We start from the raw sequence: 23920 nt of genomic DNA, 5'->3' as shown, positions 1-23920 counted from the left end.
TACAAAGAGCTGTGAAGTAGACCATTCATGCCATCAGGAAGGTCTAGATGGCTTCTGGAACTCTGGAAGCCTTCACTATTTGGGAGAATGAGAAAGTGTTTCATGGAGCAGTAATTATGTGAAAAGCATTAGATTTCATATGCAACACAGAAGTCAACACATTATGAAGATAAATTACATATAGAGGCTGGGTGTGGTGACTCACGCCTGCAATCACAGCACTTTGGGAGGCTGAGGCGGGTGGATCACCTGAGGTCAGGAGTTGGGGACCAGCCTGGCCAACATGATGAAATCCCGTCTCTACTAAAAATACAAAAAAATTAGCCAGGCGTGGGAATCTCTTGAACCCAGGAGACAGAGGAGAGCCGAGATCACGCCACTGCCCTCCAGCCTGGGCAACAACGAAACTCCATCTTAAAACAATAAAAAATTATGGAATTTTTGACTCATTACATATCTTCAAAAAATTTCAAATCCAAAACAATTTATTTTTGTTTTACTAAGATGATAGCAACTTGACCAAATAGAATATTTATCAGAAGGAAACTTGCATTTGAATTCCAGTGAGGCCCATTTCATTCACAAAGTACAGGGAAGAAACAGAGAATCTGAAAGCTTAATAGAACATTAATTGGTACTGCTCTCTAATGTTTTCTCAGAGGAAACTGCAGTTTGTAGAGGCTATGTACCTCATCTAATCCCTAAGTCACACATCCTGGGATAGCTGCAGCAGCTCTAGAATCCAGGAATCCAGACTCCAGCTTCGTGCTCTTTCCACCACTCCATGTGGCTTTCCCAAGGGCTGCTAAGCAAATTTTTGAATGATGAGGATTCCCAGTCCTACAGGTGCAGAAACATGAGAGGATCCTTCACCTGTCATATTGAGTTGATGAACCCTTTCCTGCAAATCAGTGAGGCTGAGGAGTCCATTCAACATTCATTCACTCAACAAGTATGTACTGAGTGGCTATGATGTACCTGGCATTGTGCTAAACACTGGGGACCCAGTAGGGAACAAGCCAGACCTTTGGAAACACGCCTGTTCAGATATCGGCATCTGCTGCTTGACTTGGGGAGGTGTAGGTGGGAGTAACCAGGTGTTGATCTGGCTCCTGGGAAAATGGAGTTCAAATGTTCCATTGCAATCCACCACGCTCCGTGCAGAGCTACACTTTGTGCATCAATGATCTGGAAACTACATTAACACATGTAAATGATATTCCCATACAAAGATAGAAAACCGTGCCCTTCTGTTACCATCTCTCTGCAGCCCACTATATCATCTCTCCCACTGTCCATACTCACTGACTCTTTGTTTCAGATAAGCAGTTCTTCCAGTGACAGGTTGTTCACTTGGCTCTGGCCTTTACACTATCAGCTGTGGTCAGTGACTTTATCCTGTTTTCTCCATTCTTTAACATACCTGAGATAAAATATTTTCATAAAATTGAAGAAGATGCATAGAATATGAGAGCAGAAGGAGCCTGAGAGATTGCTTGGTTCAAACGCTTCTTTTGACAAATGAGAAAACTGAGGCTCAAAAAGGGGAAGTGACTCATTTAGGATCACACAGTTGGATCTAGAGGAGTTGAAACCAGAGTCCAGGGCCTCTCACTCCAGTGCATGCTCATTTACACCACACTCTTACTCTTAAAAGGGCTTGTCTTACATCTAATCTATAGCTTCAGGTTGAAGTTTTTATTTACTCTTGGCTCTTTACTCTTTCTCTGGGCTCTAATTAAGATAACAGCTTCATTAATCTCAAAACTAAAAATGATAAATATAAACAGTAATAAATAGACACAGTGGAGCATGAACACTTTGTACAAAAAGATTCTCAACTCAAGAAATGTACTTCTCCCACTGCACTGGCTGCTCCATGTCAGTTTCCTTTTCCTATCTTCTTTATCCCCATGAGCAAGCTCCTAACATTGGAAACTCCATAACTTCGTCCTTGGACCTCTTCCTTTCTCTTCTCTGTTCATACCTGTCCCCCTATCATCTCATCCCATCTTGTGCTTTTACATGCTGTCTACACAGACAACTCCCAAACATATGTCTCTAGGTTCCAGCCTATCCTCTGAATTCCAAATTCCCTACTCACCATCTTCATATAACTAGTAGGTATCGGAAACCTATCATATTCCAAATCAAAATTCTGCGCTTTTCTCCCAAACCTTAGGCTCTATGTTAAGTCCGTCCTCTCAACCTCCACCTCTAACCCATCAACATATCTTGCTAACTCTGCTTTCAAAACACATTCAGAATCTGCCTACTGATCCTCCTCCTCTGCTACCACTCAGGCCCAAGTTCCCATCATCTCTCATCTAGATTATTGCAAAAGCCTCTTTATTGGTTCCCCCACTTTGTCTCTCGACCTCTCAAGTCTATTCACAACAGAGCAGTCAGTGATGTTGCTTGATGTATGTCCAATTGTGTCATTTTTCTGCTTTTTATGTCTTCCTATCCCACTATGAGAAGAAGCCAAAGTTATCACAATAGCCAGAAAGTCTCCATTTCCTCTCTGAATTCATCTCCTACACTTTCTTGTTTGCTGTCTTCCCCAATCTCTTTGCTCTTCTTTGAACTTGCCAGACCATCTCCTGTCTCAGGCCCTTTGCACTTGCTGTTCTTCTGCTTGAAATGCTTGTATCTCACATTTCTGTGACTGTCTTACCTCCTTAAGTCTCTGCTCCAGTAACCTCTTCTTAATGTCTTTCCTGATCTCCCTATTGAAAATTCCCCCAGCCTCCAACATTCCCCACATCATTTTACTGCCTTATCTTATTTTTTTCCATAGCACTCACCACCAGCTGATAGTCTATATATTTTACTACGCCTTATGTTGATTTTCTGTCTCCAGCCACTAGAATGAAGGTTATGCAAGAACAGGGACTTTTTATGTCCTCACTGCTCATTGTGTGTCCTCACCATCTTTAAAACCAGTTGCTCAGAAATATATGCTGAGTAAATTAACTAATATTCCATAATTTTTATGTCAGTGTCTTATACTGAAGCAATTCTAAAATTAAGATATCAGATAAAAGTGAAAAACAACTGGAGCAATTTACAATCCTGTGAGCCTTCCTCATGCTTGAGATCTGGTTTGAAGATTTCAAACCAGACACCCTAACAGTGGCTACTGCATAGTGACTAGATAATATATTGACACCAGAGACTACTGGTGTCAAAAACTTAGACTAGGCATGCCTGCAACCAGAAAAAAATTACAAATTCAAGTGCAGTTTCTCCCTGGACTAACAGTAAGAGAAATTGGTAAAAGAAATTTACGTAATGCCAGAAAAGGTTTTCCTGAAGAAAATAATGAAAAATGTAAGTATTATGTTTCAATCAAATTTTAACCCTGCATGTTTGGGTCCATTCTTTACAATTTCTTAGTAAATTTGGGTTACTGAAGGGGGACTCTGCTGGCCAGAAAGAATGCAGTTTCCCAGCAGATTCTGGACTTCTTGCCTCCAGAACTGTGCGAAAATAAATTTCTGTTGTTTTAAGCCACCCAGTTTATGGTACTTTGTTACAGCAGTTTTGGTAAATGAAGACACCCCACCACAGTCTGCTCGACAAGGCAACCAGAGGAATTCCTTCAAAATATGAGGCAGATCATCCCGCTCATGCACCCCAAAATCTCTGATGACCTAGAAGCCCAGTAGGTCCTCCAGGATTGACTTCTGCTATTGCTATGACCTCATTGCCTACTATCTCCAGTCACAGTGGCCTCCTTGCTGCTCCTCCGACACCCGAAGCATGCTCTTGCTTTAGGACATTTACCCTGGCTATTCCCTTGTGTAGAAGATTCCTTTCCCAGGTTTATGCATGACTAGTGCTTCACCCATTCAGTTAAGTCTGTTTACGTGCTAACTTCTCAATAAGACCTAACAGGGCTACCTTATTTAAAACTGCAAATCTCCACCACCAGTCCTGAAGCTCTGGATCCGCCTCATCCTGCTCTCCTTTCTCGCTCTCTAAATAGCACTTATTCCCTCCTAGAGTACCATACAATTTACTTAATCATTATGTTTATTTTATATTGCCCATCTCCTCTCACTGGAAAGTTAGGTTCATAGGAAAGGAGATCTTCATTTGTTAATTGATATATCCCCAAAAGGGTGCTTGACACATCACAGGTGTTAAATCAAGACTTTTAGGATGAATGAACAGGAAAAGACAACACGACACAACAGATGAGAAACTGTACAACATCTGATCTCTGTTATTCTTGCCTCATTTTTATTTGGATGATTAAGTAATCAATAGTTAGAAACTGCCTTGATAGTTCCAGCTAAAAAAAAATAACCCTCACATTCTCATTTTAAATAGTCATGCATATAATATTACATGTGGTGTGTTTTTCATCAAAAGCTGTCAGCAAAAGTGAATTTACAGCAAAGGCCCAAAAAGAGTAAACTCCAGCCGCTACTGCTTCCAAAATATTCTTGTGGAAAAACAAACTGTTTAAAGCAATTATTAAGTGCTTCAAAGGCTCTAGTAATGTTCCAAATATACAAGCAGCAAACTCCTTTCTATTGTAGCAGAATGGGCTCGACAATGTCCTCGATAAATTCTATGTTTAGAAATTACTAAATGTCTTAAGGATGCAGATTACAAGTTCTAGGTAATTGGCATCCATGAAATCATCATAGGCTAAAACACTTAATTCTTTGAGCCTAAATCCAAATTGTAAACTACCCAAGGGAAAAAGTGATATCATGTATCTGCTACTTAGATCATTTTTCTATCTGCCATCAAATGCCTCTGAGAAGAATTAGGAGAGTGTGTGTGTGTGTATTTGTGTGTTTGTGTGTGTGCAGCACACTTGCACATGACACACACACACTTTCATTCCAGAAGCAATATTAGTTTGAAAATATTAGTATATTTTAATAAAAATGTGAAAAATCAGCCGTGTGATTTTTAGATAAACTGCAGACAGTTTTATTACTGAGAGTTGCATAGATGATCAAACGAAAACACAGACAAACAAAATGCAAGTTAGCTAACTAAGGAAGTTAAAGAATTTGAGTTTTTCCAGATGGATTAAATACTTAAACGTAGGACCTAAAACCATAAAAATCCTAGAAGAAAACCTAGGCAATACCATTCATGACATAGGCATGGGCAAATACTTCATGTCTAAAATACCAAAAGCAATGACAACAAAAGCCAAAATTGACAAATGAGATCTAATTAAACTAAAGAGCTTCTGCACAACAAAAGAAGCTATCCTCAGAGTGAACAGGCAACATATGGGAGAAAAATTTTTCGCAAGCTATCTATCTGACAAAGGGTTAATATCCAGAATCTACAAAGAACTTAAACAAATTTACAAGAAAAAAAAATCCCATTGAAAAGTGGGCAAATGATATGAACAGACACTTCTCAAAAGAAGATATTTATGTAGCCAAGAAATATATGGAAAAAACGTTCGTCGTCACTGGTCATTAGAGAAATGCAAATCAAAATCACAATGAGATACCATCTCACATCAGTTAGAATGGCGATCATTAAAAAGTCAGGAAACAACAGATGCTGGAAAGGATATGGAGAAATAGGAACGCTTTTACACTATTGGTGGGAGTGTAAATTAGTTCAACCATTGTAGAAGACAGTGTGGCGATTCCTCAAGGATCTAGAACTAGAAATACCATTTGACCCAGCAATCCCATTACTGTGTATATACCCAAAGGATTATAAATCATTCTACTATAAAGACACATGCACACATATGTTTATTGTGGTACTATTCACAATAGCAAAGACTTGGAACCAACCCAAATGTCCATCAATGAGACTGGATAAAGAAAATGTGGCACATATACACCATAGAATACTATGCAGCCATAAAAAAGGATGAGTTCACGTCCTTTGCAGGAATATGGATGAAGCTGGAAACCATTATTCTCAGTAAACTAACACAAAAAAACAGAAAGCCAAACACTGCATGTTCTCACTCATAAGTGGGAGTTGAACAGTGAGAACACATGGACACAAGGAGGGGAACATCATACACCGGGGTCTGTCAGGGAATGGGGGTGCTAGGGGAGGGATAGTATTAGGAGAAATACCTAATGTAGGTGACAGGTTGATGGGTGCAGCAGACCACCATGGCATGTATATACCTATTTAACTAAACTGCACATTCTGCACATGTACCCCAAAACTTAAAGTATAATAAAAATAAATAAATAAAAGGATTTGAGTTTTTTTAAATTACCATAAATTATTAGTTATCTTGCCTGGTTGTGAAAAGAGGTGCTTTGGTTAATAAAGAGTTATATATGATTCACACATGAATTAGCAATATAGACCATAACAAAATAAGCTTAATACTGAGTACTCTAAAAAGAACATGGCCTTTCTTTGATGAGTCAGTTAAGGTTTCTTCAAGGTATTTCTGGTCCTTATGGTCACCTTAGCTAGCAGGAATTATCACTTTACTATAATTACATGCAAGTACAAACTAATAGAATTCTGATAAATAACAGAAAGTATATTGTAGATGAAATTCAGGTTTATCCAGAGAAATATTTACCTTTTGATGTAGTCCTTCTAAGTTTTGTTAACAGCAAGGCTTGGAGTTCTTAAAGTGCCTGTCTAAATTCGACCCCAAAATGAGTGTTGATATAATTCTCTGTGGCACTTGGCTCCTAAACCTCTCCCATACACTTGCTGGTGTTATTAGAGGAGGCAGCAATTGGAAACACATTCCCTCACAGCCAAAATGCTTCCCATCTGAGAAGTTGTTGGAGATCCACTTCAGTGGCAAAGAGCATGAGAACTAATGGGTGTTAAAAACAAACCAAGCAGGATGGAAACAAATGTACTATGAGAGTGAACGTATTCTACAAATGTCAAAATTTGAATAGGCACACAAAAAAACAACCACTTTCAGTCCCAACTATTGAGCATGTTATTCTCCTTCTCTTGAAGGTCACTCATTATCACTTCTGTGCTCAATCTCTTGGAACAGCCTCCTTGTTAATAACAAGTGATTGTCCATGTTAATGATAAGTGGTAAGTACAGCAAAATGTAATGGTCTGTGATGCCATATAATGCATACATATCCCACTTAGGTGAGGACTACACTTGTGCCATGTTAGCCAGATAAACTTCGTGTTTAAAGAGTCTCTGGGTTTGGGAAATCAATATCTACTGCAAGAAAAAGAAAGGTCTATGAGAGCAAACACTATTTCATTCACTGCTATATCCCATCCCCTAGAATGTGGACGTGGTAGGCCTTGGATGTGGTAAGCCACTAGATAAATATTGGTTGAATGAATGGGTAGTCTTTTCTACTGTAAACACCTCTAAAATAGTAAGAAGTTTGATCTTATATCACAGTGAAACTCTTCTAGTATCCAGTTAGCTCCAATATGCCTTTTACTAAAGTCAGGGCTTCCAAGGCAGTGGTTCTAAAACTTTCATGTTGGTTGTACACTACTTGGGGTTTTTTTCCAAGGAAATAGTTCTGATAAAGTCATGAACAGTAGGGTCTGCTTTGGGAACTAAAGGAACAGGGAAAGTCTTAATACAAATGTGCAAATTGTAATGGCAAAATTCCAGAATGACAAAATGTAGAAGAGAATTTGGGCAGGTTACCCTTCCAATGGCCCTTCAATTATATATAAAAATGATCCTGTTGGCCCCATTCCTCTGCACAAATTGTTTTGTGTTTTTTGTATATCTTGCCCCACAGAGGTTCCTCTTCATTTCATCTGTGCTATGAACCTTTATTAGAACCCATTTAAGCTGTCACAACACCATCATAACGACTCTACCAACCTCCAACCTTCCCTCCTTCCACTTTACTTCTTATGATTCTGTCTTTTAAAACCTCTCAGTTCATGTTCTCAATTTAATGAAGTTCAAACACCTTGGCAAGATCCCAAGGAAACCTTCACAAACGTGCCTAAACATAGGCTTATTTAATGACATTCTTTTCTATCCCAATTCTATCACTCATATATGGATATATCATATGTATCATATGTATATATTACCTACTATGTATTATATGTATGTGTTTCTTACTTCACCTCCCTCTATTTCTCATGCATTTTCCAGCCTCCCCATTTTTGTCATGCAGTTTCTTCTGTCTATAATGCTTTCCACATCTCATGTACCTAGAGTATTCAAGAGTTCAAATGTCATATCTTCCCTGGATACCACACCACTCATCATGTCCAACCTGAATCTCCCTGCTACTGAATACAGAAACTCGTAGAGGTAATTTTGCAAAGCTGTCTGATCCTTCATCTGTGTTCCCAGAGCACTTTCATGATACCTCTAATGTGGTAGATTGTCTCCGAAGATGGCCACCAATGATGGCTCCCATCCCCATATGCACATGCCACTCCACTAGTATATTTCCCACTCCTTCGATCTTGGCTGGCCTTGTGAGTTGAATGGAATCCAATGGAAGTAACACTGTGTCAGTTATGAAGCCTTAATAAAAGCCTTCACCTCACAAATAAGCTTAGGAACAGGCCACTATATGACAAGAGACCATTTGGAGAACCACGGAGGTCTTAGACATTCCCAAACATGAGTGACACCATCTTGAGCATTTCAAGTTTCTAGCAGAATACAACCATGTGAATGACCCCATTCAATGCCATGTGGCAAATAACTGTACAGCTGATAAGTGATAATTGTTGTTTCAAGGCATTCGGCTGTGGGATGGGTTGTTTCCCAGTAATATATAACTGAAACATTTAACAGAATATATTATAGTTACACATTCACATGTCTAATTCCTTATGGTAGGTTGGATTTTCCAAAGATTACTGTACCAACACCTCCCATGCCACGTGTCCTTTTGCTGTGTGTCCTTGCCATCCCACCTTCAAGAAATGGAGTCCAATTCCTCTCTCCTTGAACTTGCATTGGTCACAATGAAGAAGTGGTACTGCATGACTGCCAAGTTTAGTTCTTTCAGCTTCTATCTTGGTCTCTTGGAGGTTCCATCTCAGGTACTCCTGTTTGGAACCTCCTCACCATGCTAGAAGAAACTGAAGCTGAATGGAGTAGTCACATGTATATGCTCTAGTCAACAGCCCCAGGCAAGCCCAGTTGATTATCCCAATCCAGGCACCAGACATGAGAGTTAAAAAATCTCCAGATGATTCTGCCCCCAACCACTCAAATGTCTCCCAGCCCATTGGGGTCTTCTTAGTGGAGGCTCTAGACTTGTAAAACTGAGAGAATACAACTCTACTGAGTTCTGTCCAATCCCCTGAAACACAGAATCTAAGAGCAAGATAAAGTGATTGTTATTTTATGTCACAAAGTCTGGAGTAGTTTTTTACTGAGCAATAGGTGACTGGAACATTTCCCAACCAAATTGTGGGCTCCTGAAAGGTAGGAAAGCTTTAGTCATCATTGTGTGCCTCATTGTATTAGTTTATAGCAAGATACTTGGAGAAGGAGGAAGGCACTCAGCAAATATCTGTTGTAATTAGAAGACCGAATGTCTGCTGTCTTTTATTGTAGATGTGTTCAACTATATGAAGTGTTGGAAACCTACATATTTGGACTGGAAACAGTATGGGAAAAATATTTATGGGCCAGGTTTATCATACTACGTTTTTCTGATTCTAACAAAATGGCTCTTTATTTTCCTTTTTTCATTATATGAAATTCAATGAAAGAAATTGGCACAAGCAAACAGAAACAAAATAGAGGAACAAAATGGAACAAACTAGAGGAAAGTATTCCGTAAAAAGGAAAATCAATGCAATTCAGTTAAATACAGGTCATTTGTTCTCTTTTCCAATCAAACTGTTTATCCTGTGTTCCTCTGTCCCATTTTACATAAGGGAAAAAATTTCTAAATGTACTGTGAGCCCACAGTTTTCATTTCTCCTACCAAATCAAAATTCAATACCAAAATGCTGCTCAACATAATTATTTAATTGCCTTGGTTCAATAAAATGTCTGTAACGTTGAAAAGTTCTTCTTTTAAAAAGTATGTTAAAGCCCTAATATGTGGTTACTAGCTTTCCTCTGGTAACACACTAATTTCTCCCCTATCCAGCTTTGTCAGAGAATGAGGGACTCAGAGTAAGTGAATTCTCCAGATAGCTTCTCCTTCTTCAGAGGACTTTACTTAGAAAGCCCATAAATTCTCCCACCAGGAATTGGTCGCCCTGCTGTACCTTGAACTAAAGGAATAAGGCCTGATCAGCCCTTACAGTGTCAACAAATCATGGGCTGTAGAAGCTGCCAATCTTAAATTGTGTAAAAGTTAATGGCTGCACCCCCAAACCCTAAGACTCCCTGGAGCAAATCCAGTGACTAAGAATTCCTCTACGGAACGGAGTGAATATGAAGCAAAACCCACATTCAAAAACCTTCCTCCTGGGCTTTAACATTATTGGTTTACAGATACTTGGATTGTGGAGAACTGGTTCCATCAGCCCAAGGCTGCAATTTCCTTCTACTTCTTGAAAGCCTAACAATGGAAGTGGCAAAGTTCTCCAGCCACAGTGATCCAGATAATAGCAAAGGTGCCCTCTCTGAGTTTCCTGGCATATACAGAAGGATCCCACCCTGTGCAGATTTGATGTATTTCTACTTTCACCATAATTCACTTATTGACACCATTAAATGCTTAGTTCCCAACTTAATTCATGTATTCATTCACACATTAATCTGTGCAGCATTTATTAAATACTCTATGTGTCAGACCCAGATTAGATGCTGAGAACAGAAAGATAATCAAGACAAATCCTCCCATTTTAGGGAACTCACAGTCTAGTGAGGGAGAGAAGCAAATAGATAATTGACTGGAATATAACAGGGGATGACAAACTGCAGCCTGTGGGCTAAATTAGGAATGCTGCCTGTTTTTATATGTAAAAGTTTCATAGACACGGTCAATTGCTGACATATTGTCTATGGCTACTTTTAAATTACAAATGCAGATCTAAGTTGTTGCATCAAAGACTCTATGGCCTACAGAGCCAAAAATATTTACTATCTGACCCTTTATAGAAAAAGTTTGCTGACTGTTACAATGTGGTGAGATTAGCAGAAAAAGAGGTATGTCCATATTTACCAGCCCACAGAGGAAAGGATGAGCTCCAAGGAACACTCTCACAGAGCAGGAAGTACTTAGGCCATGCACTGAGTGAGTAGAGGACCAGTTAGAGATAACAGTAAAGCCAAAAAGACATCAGGAAAAGGAAAAGGTTGGAGGTGAGAAATCAATAGGGCCCTCCTGAGGAGGGCTAGGTAATGGAGAAGTGGAAGAACAAAGGTGTGGTGGGAAATAAGGCCAGGAGGGAGAAAGGGCAGGTATCTGTAGGCCATGATAGGCCATGCTGAATTCTTTTATTTCAGCAGTGGAAATTCATCATGGGGTTTTAAGAAGAAGAGGCCACAGATAGAAAATAGATGGAAAATACACGAGCATAGAAACCAATTCCAATTCTATTGCAATGATCTAAGCAAGAGATAATGACAGGAAAAAAAAAAAAAAAAAAGCAGTGGTAGTGGGAGCTGAGAGGAGGAGTAAAATATCTTAAGGGAACCGAATTAGCCAACATACAAGTTTTGTCATGCACATGCAGTGAACACTCTATGTGACACAACAACTTCCAGGGGCCAGAGCAGGTAAGACTATTCCGGTCAAATTCCTGAAAGATGGGCAAGGACCATCACTTACCTGTGGGATTCAAAGAAAAAAATCTTTAATAATTGTAGCTAAACATTGTTCAATGGCACTTGGCAAAATGAGCCGACCAGGTGGCTTTATGGTCAGTGATAGGGCTATCTTTACTAATTGTTTGATCACTTGCTCCTTCTTGCATTTCACTCTGAGACTAGCCTCACAAAGAGGCAGGCAGGTGCTAGGAGGCAACCAGCACAGCCTTTGTATCCAGATTGACCTTGGTTGCAAGTCATGACACACTCACTTAACAGCTCTGTATCTTTGGGCAAGTTACTTAGCCTTTTTAAATCTCAAGATCCTCATCTACAAAATGAGAATGAGATCTCATTCCATCAGATCTTAATGAAACAGAGAAACCTCATCCCACCTCCCACCAAATAGATAAAATCCCATTTCTGCGAGCACCTAACATGACTGTGATTGTATAATTTAGTAAATAAGTTGGCTGATGTCTGTTTTCCCAAAGACAGTGAAGGTTCTACTATAAAACAGACCATGTCTCTTTTGTTCAGTGCTGCACCCAGGGGCAGCACTGAACCAGGTATAAAGAAAAAACTTCCATACTAGTTCATCTGTGCTGCTGCTATAAAGGAATACCTTTTATAATGAAAAGAGGTTTATTTAACTCATAGTTCTAAAGGCTGCACAAAGAAGCATGGTGTCAGCATCAGCATCTGGTGAGGTCCTCAGAAGTTACCACTCATGACAGAGGGGGAGGGGGGAACAAGCATGTCACATGGTGAGAGAAAAAGGAAACGGGGTGGGTGCCACCCCCATTTTAAACAACCAGCTCTCTTGTGACCTAATAGAGGGGGATCTCACTCATTACTGTAAGGATGCGGATGGCACCAAGCCATTCCTGAGGAATCCATCCCCATGACCCACACACCTCCACCAGGCCTCACCTCCAACACTGGGAATCACATTTCAACATGAGACTTGGAGAGGATAAACCTCTAAACAATATCAGGGTGTCATATGTATTTGCTGCACAAATGAGAGAGAGGGTGAGCTGAGGGGAAGGGGAAAGGAGAGGAAGAGAGGGAAAAACAAAGAACCTCTTCTCTGTGTACTCCTTCTGCCACTCAGCACTGCTGTTTCCAAACCTGAGTGTTCAGAATCAAAGGTTAAAGTAGTTGAGGTGGAAGAGACACTTCTCTGGTCCCTGAAAAAATCTTTTGGAGTCCCAGTTGTTTAGACCTTCTCTCCAGCTGGGAGCAGCTTTCTCAGGCTTCATTAGCAACAGGTGATGAACATCTCAAAAAAGCCCAACTTTGCAGGCCTGGGGATGGGGAGACTAGTTAATGGGGTGTTCTGATGGTCAAGGGCCAAGGCCAAGACAAAGCCTAGCTAGATAAGACTTCATTTTAAAGGAAGTTGTGTAGAAATTCATTAAATTTAAATCATCTTTTAAGCAACTCAATTTTATTTTTTTTCCAAGACAGACTCTCATTCTGTTGCCAGGCTGAAGTGCAGTGGCGCGATCTTGGCTCACTGCAACCTCCGCCTCCCTGGTTCAAGCGATTGTCCTGCTTCAGCCTCCCGAGTAGCTGGGACTACAGGCACGTGCCACCATACCCAGCTAATTTTTGTATTTTTAGTAGAGATGGGATTCCACCATGTTGGCCAGAATGGTCTTGATCTCTTGACCTCATGATCTGCCCGCCTTGGCCTCCCAAAGTGTTGGGATTATAGGCGTGAGCCACCGTGCCCAAATTTGGATTTCTAGAAATCTCAGTGAGAGGCATTGGATTTGACAACCTGGGTTTATAGCAAATGCAGATTCTAAGGCAGAAATCTTAAAGCTGATAATGCTTAAAGCACCACAACTGCTTTTAACTATTTTAGTGGAAATCTTTCTAAAGTGTATGAGATGCCCTGCAGCTGTGATAAACACAGTAAACACGTTGCACCTTCTCTTGGTGAACAGGGCCTCTATCTTGAACAGCAGTGACTGCTGAGTTATAGGCATTGTTTATTATTCCTCTAACGGCCCCCAGACTACTATGCTGTTCAAATCTGTGGCAGTTCTGATTCTCTTTCTTGACATTTCTCCCTAGGTGGCTAAGATAACTTCAACACTATTGCTCCTATACTAAACAGCCCCTGGAAAGTGGTACTGTTCTAGCTGATATTGCTTCTATTTCTACCAAATGTGGCTGCTTCTGTTTTCCACTGCTGTTTCTCATGTTGCCATTGAGCTGCCACAATTCTTACCATTCCTCCCAACTAGCTGTCTGTTGCCCCTCCAGTCTCTAAGTAAAAACTAGGAGAATGCTAAAATTTTCCAGAACAAACCAGACAATCCACCATCATATGTAAAACTTAAGTCTCCATTAAGATCTAAGCATATGCAAAAATTAGGTTTCTGGAGTTAGAGACATCACGATAAACTTATGTTTAGCTTAATAGAAATGTAGATGGTTACCTATAGAAATATCCATAGCTGTATCTACATGTGTGGGTTATTATACACACATGTATTAGTCCATTCTCACACTGCTATGAAGAAATACCCAAGCCTGGATAATTTATAAAGGCAAGTGGTTTGATTGATTCATGGTTCTGCATTGCTGGGGAGGCCTCAGCAAACTTACAATCATGGTGGAAGGTAAAGGAGAAGCAGGCACCTTCTTCACAGGGCAGCAGGATGGAATGAGCGCAAGCAGGGGAAATGCCAGATGCTTATAAAATCATCAGATCTCATGAGAACTCACTACCACAATAACAGCATGAGGGAAACTGCCCCCATGATCCAGTTACCTCCACCTGGTCCAGCCTTTGACATGTGGGGATTATGGGGATTACAATTCAAGGTGAGATTTGGGTGCGGACACAGAGCCAAACCATATCAAAGCAAACCTTTCCTTGCTCATTCAGCTGACAAGGCCTACCACCAATGACACACTAGTAGCATGAGCATACTCAGCACCTAGCTTTTAGTTTCTAATACCATTCCCCAGTAAAAGGAACCAAGCTTCATGAAAAAATGGCTGATTCCAGGACTGGGGCAAGAAATATACAAATGAGTCTGGAGTATCTTGTAGTGCTAGAAAAGCAACTAAATGCTCAAAACAAATTTTAAAGCCTATAATAATGGGACTATGTTTAAGGGGCATAGGAACCAACTGAAAGAGCTCCCAATGGTCAAAGATAGAAGAATTTGAGCAACAAAATAAAAAGGTATTAAATTATAGCCCAAAGTAGAAAATAAACATCAATGAATCTATACTAATGTAAATAAATGACTGAATAAATAAATCACTGAGAAAGAAGAAACAAATCAGATATCTCATGCATAGAATTCCAAATAACTATGTATGATACTCTGCCCTCAGAGAGGGGGCACAATTCCCCACTCAAATATAGACTGCACATTGTGACTGTCTTCCAAAAAGAATAAAATTAAAAGGTAGGTAGAAAGTAGTGGAGACGCCTGACAAACACTACCTTAGCCAGGAGATCAAGGTTAATGTTTACAGTGATAAATATGCTGATAATATGTACTTGATATGATATGATTACATATGATAAGGATGTTGCTTTACCTCTGTGTTCTTCCTCCCAAAAATCTGAAACCCCATTCTAATCATGAGAACAGCATCAGGCAAATCCCAACTGAGGTACATTCTGCAAAATACTTGACCAGCACTCCCCTGAACTGTCAAGGTCACCAAAAGCAAGCAAAATCTGAGAAACTGCCATCACCAAGAGGAGCCTAAGGAGGTATGTCGACTAAATGACTAAACGTAATGTGGCATTCTGGATGGGGCTCTGGAGCAGAAAAGGGGCATTAGGGGAAAATGAAGGACATCTGGATAAGCTGTGGACTTTATTTAATAATAATAATAACTTATCAATCAATATTGGACCGCTAATTGTAACAAATGTAGCATAAAAACAAAAGATGTTAATAATTGGGATAACTTGGTGTGGAGTATATGAGAACTCTGTACTGTCTTATAAATTTTTCTATAAATCTAAAATTATTCTAAAATATCTATTAATAGTTTATTAAAAAATTAAGTCTCAGGCCTTCAGGCCTGAGATGGAAGGGTGAAGTACCCAGCTCCTACAGACTCTGCTATCCTGGGCATGGGGACTTTGCATGTCCCAGTGTGCTCCAGGTCTCAAGGCTGCTGGACTTCTGACAGTGCTTCAGGGCAACATTTATATACTCAGAACACTACCCAGGGCTGGAAGGCTTTTAAAAGGCTGTGAAAATAATTATTTTATGTACTCTTTTATAGTTTATCATCCTACAAGATAGCAGGGCTCAAATTCATCAAGGAAGAAAAGTCTACCAGGAAAATGACAAAACCCATGTAACATTAGGAAGTCACTTAGTTTGAATGTGTTAGGAAAAGACTACTCCCTGTAGTTTCCATTTACAAGCTTCTCAAACTGGCTCCTAAACTAGCTTCCAGCTAAGAAAATGTGTTAAAGCATCAATAAAACTGGTCTGCCCTCCATAATCAAAATCTAATTGAAGCTTATTAAGAGAGAGAACACCAAGTAGCTCTTTAAAGGTAAAAGGAGAGAGGTCTTCAATAGCCAGCAGGACCCGGTGGGGTTAATGCTTTCTCCCTGGCCACATAGGGGGTGAGAGCACTGTAGTCTGTATGGACATGTGTGCTTCAGACCCTGGCAAATCATGGCATTACATGCTTTGGCAGCAAGGAGATTGGGCTCTAGTGAGTAGAACTCTGGATAGGTAAATGGGAGATAGTTCTATTCCTCCCTCTCTCTTAGTTTGTTCAGATAACAAATATCATAAACTGGGTGGTTTAAAAGCAAGAGAAATTTATTTTTCACAGTTCTAGGGACTGGAGTCCACATCAAGGTACCAGCACATTTTGTGTCTGATGAGGGCCAATTTCCTGATTCATTATGGAGCCCTTTGGCTATTTCCTCACAGGGTGGAAAGAGTGAGGGGTCTCTTGCAGGGGTCTCTTTTATAAGGGCACCAATTCCATTCATGAGGGCTCCACTCTCAAGATATTATCACCTCTCAAAGGCCCTACCTCCTCATACCATCTCCTTGGAGATTGGGATTTCAACATGTGAGTCTTGTGGAGATACAAACATTTAGACCATAGCACCTTCCTTGATTAAACTGCTTTACTGCTTTGACCAATAATTTTTTTCATCCACTAAAGAAGAAGAAAGTTTTCATCCTTACTCAACTAAGTGGCAGGTAATAATTAATAAAAAACAATGTATAAGCAAAGGGGCAGCTCTTAACTTCAAAGCTTTTGGATTACATGATTTTTGGTAGAATTCTTAGACAAGTAAATCAGGACTTTGCAGTTAGTGTGTGAATCTTCCTTTTAGCCAATTACTTGTCAAACATCACTCAATCAACACATTTGTCATATTCACTTCCTCTGGTTATCAATGTGTGAAATATAATTGCTAGACCTAAACCATGTGATTTTCTTTTCTACCTTTCAAGCCCTCCATCTCCTAGTCTGACCTTTTCCCAGTACTCCTGGGAATACCTGAAATACTGAATTAACATTCTTACCACAAGGACATATTTAAAAGTCTTATGGACCAAAAATATCATATTGTATAGATATCTTAAATTGTCCATGATTGGACAACCTGGAAACACTGAGAGTTTCTGGTGACTTCAATGTATACCACCTATTTGCCTCACCATAACCTGAGATATTTTATTTTACTCCTGGCTGGCATGCAGGGCCTTGGGGTCATTCAACGCTCCTGTGTTCATTCTCCCCAATTTCCAGGGCTTCTTTTTGAGTCTTACTTCAGCAACACTTTTCTTAGGTCATTAGCTCACTCCATCCCCAGCGTTAGCCTGTACCCTCAAAGCCAGATCTGGTTTTTGACAGTGGCCAGGATATTTCCCTCATATCCATGCAACAGAAGACCCATCTGTTCCTTCTGCTGTTGTCATTCTGGCTGTCCAGGTAGAGGTCGCACCCTTTCCCCCACTGGACCTTCCATAATGTGTATGTGTAAGGCTTTCCTGTTTCTGGTTTCCTTAGTGTAACTTGAGGCAGGCATGAGAGTCCTTATTTAAAGCATAGAATATAGCCACTAAAAAAGGAGAGGTTAAAGTCACAGAAGTGTATAAGTGCCACGTTTTCTTAATCCGGTCTGTCACAGAAAATGTGGCACATATACACCACCATGGAATACTATGCAGCCATAAAAAAAGATGAGTTTGCGTCCTTTGTAGGGACATGGATGCAGCTGGAAACCAGCATTCTCAGCAAACTATCGCAAGAACAGAAAACCAAACACCGCATGTTCTCACTCATAGGTGGGAATTGAACAATGAGAGCACTTGGATACAGGAAGGGGAACATCACACACCAGGGCCTATTGTGGGGGGGAGAGGGGAAGGATAGCATTAGGAGATATACCTAATGTAAATGATGAGTTAATGGGTGCAGCACACCAACATGGCACATGTATACATATGTAGCAAACCTGCATGTTGTGCACATGTACCCTAGAATTTAAAGTATAAAAATAATTTTAAAATACATAACAAATTTCCAAAAAAAAAAAAAAAAAAAAAAGGTCACAGAGGTAGAGGAGCTCAGCGATACAGTAAAATCTCAGAAGAAGAAGAAGGACTTGGGGTTTGGAGCATAGACAGTTGAGTTTGAGGAAGGAAGAAGGGAAAGTATGGAGGTGGGAAGATGTTAAGATGACTAGTTTCTGCAGCATCTTATTTTTAATGAAAGGAGAGAGCATCCCTGCTAAACCTGCATATGGGAAAAAATTATGAAAAATAAGAGTAAATAAGAAACAGCAGTTGAGGAGAAGAGGCGAAAGAATTGCTTTGGGACAAGAGTTAAGATTTCTCTCATCACACTGCAAGTCCCACAGAGACTGGCTATAACTGCTATGAACGCTAAATGGCACCTTTCGCCATGTGCGGAGGCTCCATATTATTACATAAACCTTAAATACTGCCACTAAAGCTGTTTAATGGGGTCTGTGACCCAAAAAGTTAAGCCCCACTGCTCTAGACGATCATGCAACTCTTTCTGTCACAGTGCTTCTCTCCTGGAATGCCTTTAGACCACAGAACTACAAAACCACCTCTATCTGGATTTGAAGTAAAGGAGACATAAGGTACCGGGAGAAAAAAATTTACATTCTCATAACTTTCCCTCATCATGGGCATTATTTTGGTGTGGTGCCAAGCACCAATCAACTCTGGGTAGTGCCTGCATTCTGAAACAATTGTGCAAGACTATATTATTCTATGAACAATAAACTATTGTAGTGTTTCTTAGTTCCAATATCCGACCTTAAGGAATGCCACATCACTTGTTTTCTTGATTATTTTCTCATGAACCTAGAGTATTTGATTTATGCTCAACTATTTCCACATCTAAAAACATGTTGGTATTTTATAATCAAGTTTTAATCTTCTAAACTAGATGATTCGGGGGAAAATACTTAATCCATCAAAATAATTCCAAACCATGTGTTTTTCAAATCACCTTCAAAATGGCATATCGTTTCCATCATGTTTGGATTGTAAAAGCTTTGCAATTTATGACCATTGGCTTATTTCCAGTTCCCTAAGCTGTCAATACTATACTAATACCATCCTCCAAAGGTCCCCTGGCAGGATTTCACAGGGATATCGGTGGGTTCAAATTAGTAGGAGTAACCAATGGATATATTAAATAATAGCACTCAGTCTTGAACTCTGTTTCCAAGTGCCCTTATAGCTCACCAGAATTTTACTTTTGAATAGGAAACAAGCGTGTTAGAAAGAGAAAGGAAACTAAAAGTATTAAGTGCTTACCAAGAGTCAGGTACTTTACATACCATCTCATTTAAATTCATGGAATTATTTATCATACAGAGAAAATAAGGCTCATAATCTCAGAGTTTACCTAAGGACAGAGCCAGAGATTAGATTTCAGGTAGGTCTGATTCTTAAGCTTGTGATCTTTCTACCACTCCATTCCATTTATACCTACTGATAATTGTTAAAACTAGAATAAATAGCTCCAAAAGTCTATTCAAAAAGATGTCCATCAGAGGGTATAATCTCCTTTACATAAAATTTCAAATTTCCCCACTGAATACACAGGATATGTGTGAATTTGGTACACTAAGACAACAATAGTAAGAAAACATGTCTTTCCCTGAACCAGAGGTAAAAAATACATATATATACAGACATCAGCAATTCTAATAACTTCCCAGACTCAAACTGAGTCTGCAAGTAGAATTTTGCAAAAAGAAAAAGCAGGTCTAATAGTACTAGTACTAAAGTAACAGTACTCTAAGTGACTAAAAATAAGGGAAATTATTTCAAAGCAATTCCTCTACAAAGATGGATTTTTCCAGTGTAAGTCGAAATTTTTGTTTATATTGTTGGGAATAGCTGCCTTTGTCTCAGTTCTATCTTAGAATGTGCACATAGATATTATTGAATATGAAAGATGCACAGCATATAATCTAACATCATTCATGTTTGAAGAAGCAAAATAAAACCACCCCATCAGAAATTCCTTTCTGACATCTTTTTATAAAAGAGCTATTTTCAGAAAAATAGAGGGCTTTACTGTTCAATAGCATAACTTCTTTTCTTACTCAAATTTATCCCTCAAATTATTTTAATTCTTCCACCACAAAAATGACTATATTTTATCAATAAAAGGCTTTTAAAAATGTTTACTTCTTATTAGACCCTTCCAAGTAATTTTCTAGGTATGCTGCCAGTCTTTGTCCTTTTTCTTAGTCTTTTAACTGCATTTCTTCATCGCACCGTAGCAAAAAGATGCAATAACAATAACAAAACAACAAGCCTAGCTCAAGAAGCAATACTTGTTGCAGCTGCTTAAGAGTCTCAGGCCTCTGAGTTAAAAAACTAAAGTTCACTACTTATGAATCATGTGACCTCACACAAGTTACTTGAGCCCTCTGGAGCTCAATTTTCTCATCCTCAAAATGGGGATTCCAGGACCTCCCATATAGAATCATCATGAAGATTGCATGTGGCATGTCAAATACTTGACACCATGTCTGGTACTGCCCATCAGTCCCTTAATGTTGGATATAATTAGGTCTTGATTTCTGATGGGTAAAGTTCACTCATCTGAAGACTTTGAAATTCCAGGAGTCACAGTCATATAAGCCTTTTCATGTCATGGTATACATTGGAGTATCCTGTTTGATGAGACTTCTCCTGAAGAATCAGCATTTAGAGCATTCCTCACGGTCCCTGTGAGTGACCTAAAATTTTTGTGAACAATTCCACTCTCATATAATGTGAGAACATAAGAGGACATTGACATTTTAAAATGTTAGAAATCTTCCCAAATGTTTTCTTTCTCTCTTCACTTGTCTATCAAATTATTTGCCCTTTCTCTGTCATCAAACAATTAAATCATATTAACTGAGCAGCAGGCTTGATGCTTTTGGTGTAGACAAGAATTATATGTCTTACTCCTGATGTCAAAGAGCTTGGAATTTGTAGGAGAGACAGGAACCGTGCCAAAGAAAGGGACTGCAGTTCAAGATGGTGGGTTACTCAGTGTGAAACAGAAAGATACAAAGGAGTTCAAAGGGGAGGAATAACTATAGGTGGGAAACACATACATTATTTACATCACCTGGCCTCCAGACTGGCTGTCTCTATCCTTCAAATGACATGCTCTAAGAGTCAGCAGATCCAGTCGGTGGGAGGATGATTGGGTCTTGGGAAATTTAAATTTAGAGAGTACGTGCAAACTTGCTCCAGACAATTTTAAGAGAATACGGAGGGTAGGCAAGGCTACTCCTTAGCTCTCAACAAAACTGATGTGTGCACCTCCCCAAATTCTCCGCCCAACTCCCCTCTACATTAATCAACATCTCCTCTCACTGTCAACTTTAGACTCACCCATTCTTTAAGAAGAAAGGGGATCTGCTATGTTGCATACAAAGCATCTCATAAATAGTGTCATCTTTGCTTGAAAACAGCCTGAGAGGGGGCTGGGTGCGGTGGCTCAGGCTTGTAATCCCAGCACTTTGGGAGGCCCAGGAGGGCAGATCACCTGAGGTCAGGAAAAGACCAGCCTGGCCAACATGGCGAAACCCCGTCTCTATTAAAAAATACGTAAAGTAGCTGGGCTAGATGGTGGGCGCCTTTAATCCCAGCTACTTGGAAGCCTGAGGCAGGAGAATCCCTTGAACCCTGGAGGCGGAGGTTGCAGTGAGCCCAGATCACGCCACTGCCCTCCAGCCTGGGTGGCAGAGTGAGAATCCGTCTCAAAAAAAAAAGAAAAAGAAAAAGAAAATATCTCAAGAGGATTTGAGTATCAAGTCAAAAAAATTATTTCTTGCCATTAAAAGGTATGAAAGTTAGAACTTCACTTTTCTCTCAAGTTGTTTTCCAAAATGGTTTTGTGTGTCGCCGTATAGTTACCTGCACTATTTGGGAGCCTAAGGAAGCTTTAGCGTCTCCTGGGCTTGCACTTTCTGCAACAAAAGGTGCCCCTGATGAGGAAAAGTGAAGAGGATTGAGGGGATGGGAGGAGCAACATTATAACACACAGAGCTGGAAAAACCTCAGTTTGGACTTGTTGATAATGTCTTGATATGTTTCTTAATAGAGATTTCTTGTTCTTTGGTAGTCCAATTACAGTTCTTCTGTTTAATAGCTTTAGTTGCCATTTTATCTATAAAATCTGATGTAACTCTTGTATGGTTTTACACTACAAGTGTTTTACATATAAAAGAGTTATACAACGGCAAGGAAAGAAAAGGAAAGATTGACTTTAAAAAGATTGCAAGGGAAGTGGATCAGATGTATAGAAGGCTTAACCTTTAAAAAAGAATGGCATAGTAAACATCATAATTACTACGTCAATTTCTATAATTTACATTCTTTTATTATAGATTCCTTCCCAGAAAACCTCCAGTGTTTAATAATTTCTGAACTAGCAAAGAGATAGGGTTATTATTTCTAATGAGCGAAATTTCAATATGAGATACAGAGAGAGGGAGAACTGATTAAAGGTCATAGAGGATGGAAGAGCTAAAAGGAGAAGGACATTGGTGCTTAGCCTGTGTCTTCTGGAAAAAGACGTTTAGAATTTTCATAATAGGTTTGTGATGTGCCTAGTTATGGTGTGATCAACCTTATGCAAAAATAATCATGCAATCCCTACTAAAAGGAGACTATATTTTAGAAAGTTAAAATGAATAACATCGTCCACACATACACAGGTTGTCCAATAAATATTTAAATTAATGCATGAGATAACTAATGAGTAAGTCATAGAAGGGTCATTTTAAGGGCAGGACACAAGCGTGAGTGTAATTCCTGTTCAGTGTTTTTCCAGTTCAGTGCTGAGCAGTGTATATGCATTGTCTTCTCTGATTTCTGTGTCTGAAGACACATCCCTGAGTATAAGCCAAGGATTTTATGAGGAATTGTTTTAGGCTTCAGTCTTAGATAGCTGCCATGATTCAGTGTTTGATGACTATTTTTTTTTACTCACTTATTCCATTCATTCATTTGTGAGTGGCTCCCATATTCTGGTGTCTGTGTCAATGCCCACTCTTAGCCTCTGCCCTCATCGAGCTGCCCCTCCTGCTAGAGGAAACGGAAAATCTCTACATCTGTGTTACTGGGAGAGCTACTGGAGCCTGGTGGTGGAAGGGGACTTATCTGCAGGAGCCTCTTTACTCACCCTGCTTTCTCTGCAGCTCAATGCTTTGCACTCCCCCCAACTCTCCCTGCCTACTGGTGTCTGCTGTGGGGCAGAGGCTGTTAAGTAAAATGGAGACCAAAAGAGCCCCTTAGAAAGCAGTTGACCTGGGACTCTGCTACTTATTGATTCCTAATCCTTAGTTCTTGGCCGATTCTTTCTTTGTCTCTCTCATATGTCTGTCCATTTCTCAATACATTTATCATCTCCACACATATTTAAAAGGCCACCAAAACTGAAATGAATCTCTATTTCCAATTAAAGAGAGTTTGTAAATCATTCCACAAACATGTATTGAATGTCTGTTATTTACCAAATGCTGGCATTTCACCGTCTTCTCTTTTATACTTCTATTTGTTTTTGTTTAAACATTGACCAGGTAGACACTAATGATTGGAAACTCTGAACTCTAATCCAAATGCCAGGTTTGCTAATAATTAGCTGTATAACTTTGGACAATTTATATCTTTGGGTCTCAGTTTCTTCTTGTTCAAAAGAAAGATACTATGATACTGTTATGGGCCC

This window comes from Macaca fascicularis, chromosome 4, assembly GCF_037993035.2.
Source record: "Macaca fascicularis isolate 582-1 chromosome 4, T2T-MFA8v1.1".
In the NCBI taxonomy this organism is placed as follows: domain Eukaryota; kingdom Metazoa; phylum Chordata; class Mammalia; order Primates; family Cercopithecidae; genus Macaca; species Macaca fascicularis.
Note: the sequence above shows the minus strand (reverse complement) of the source record.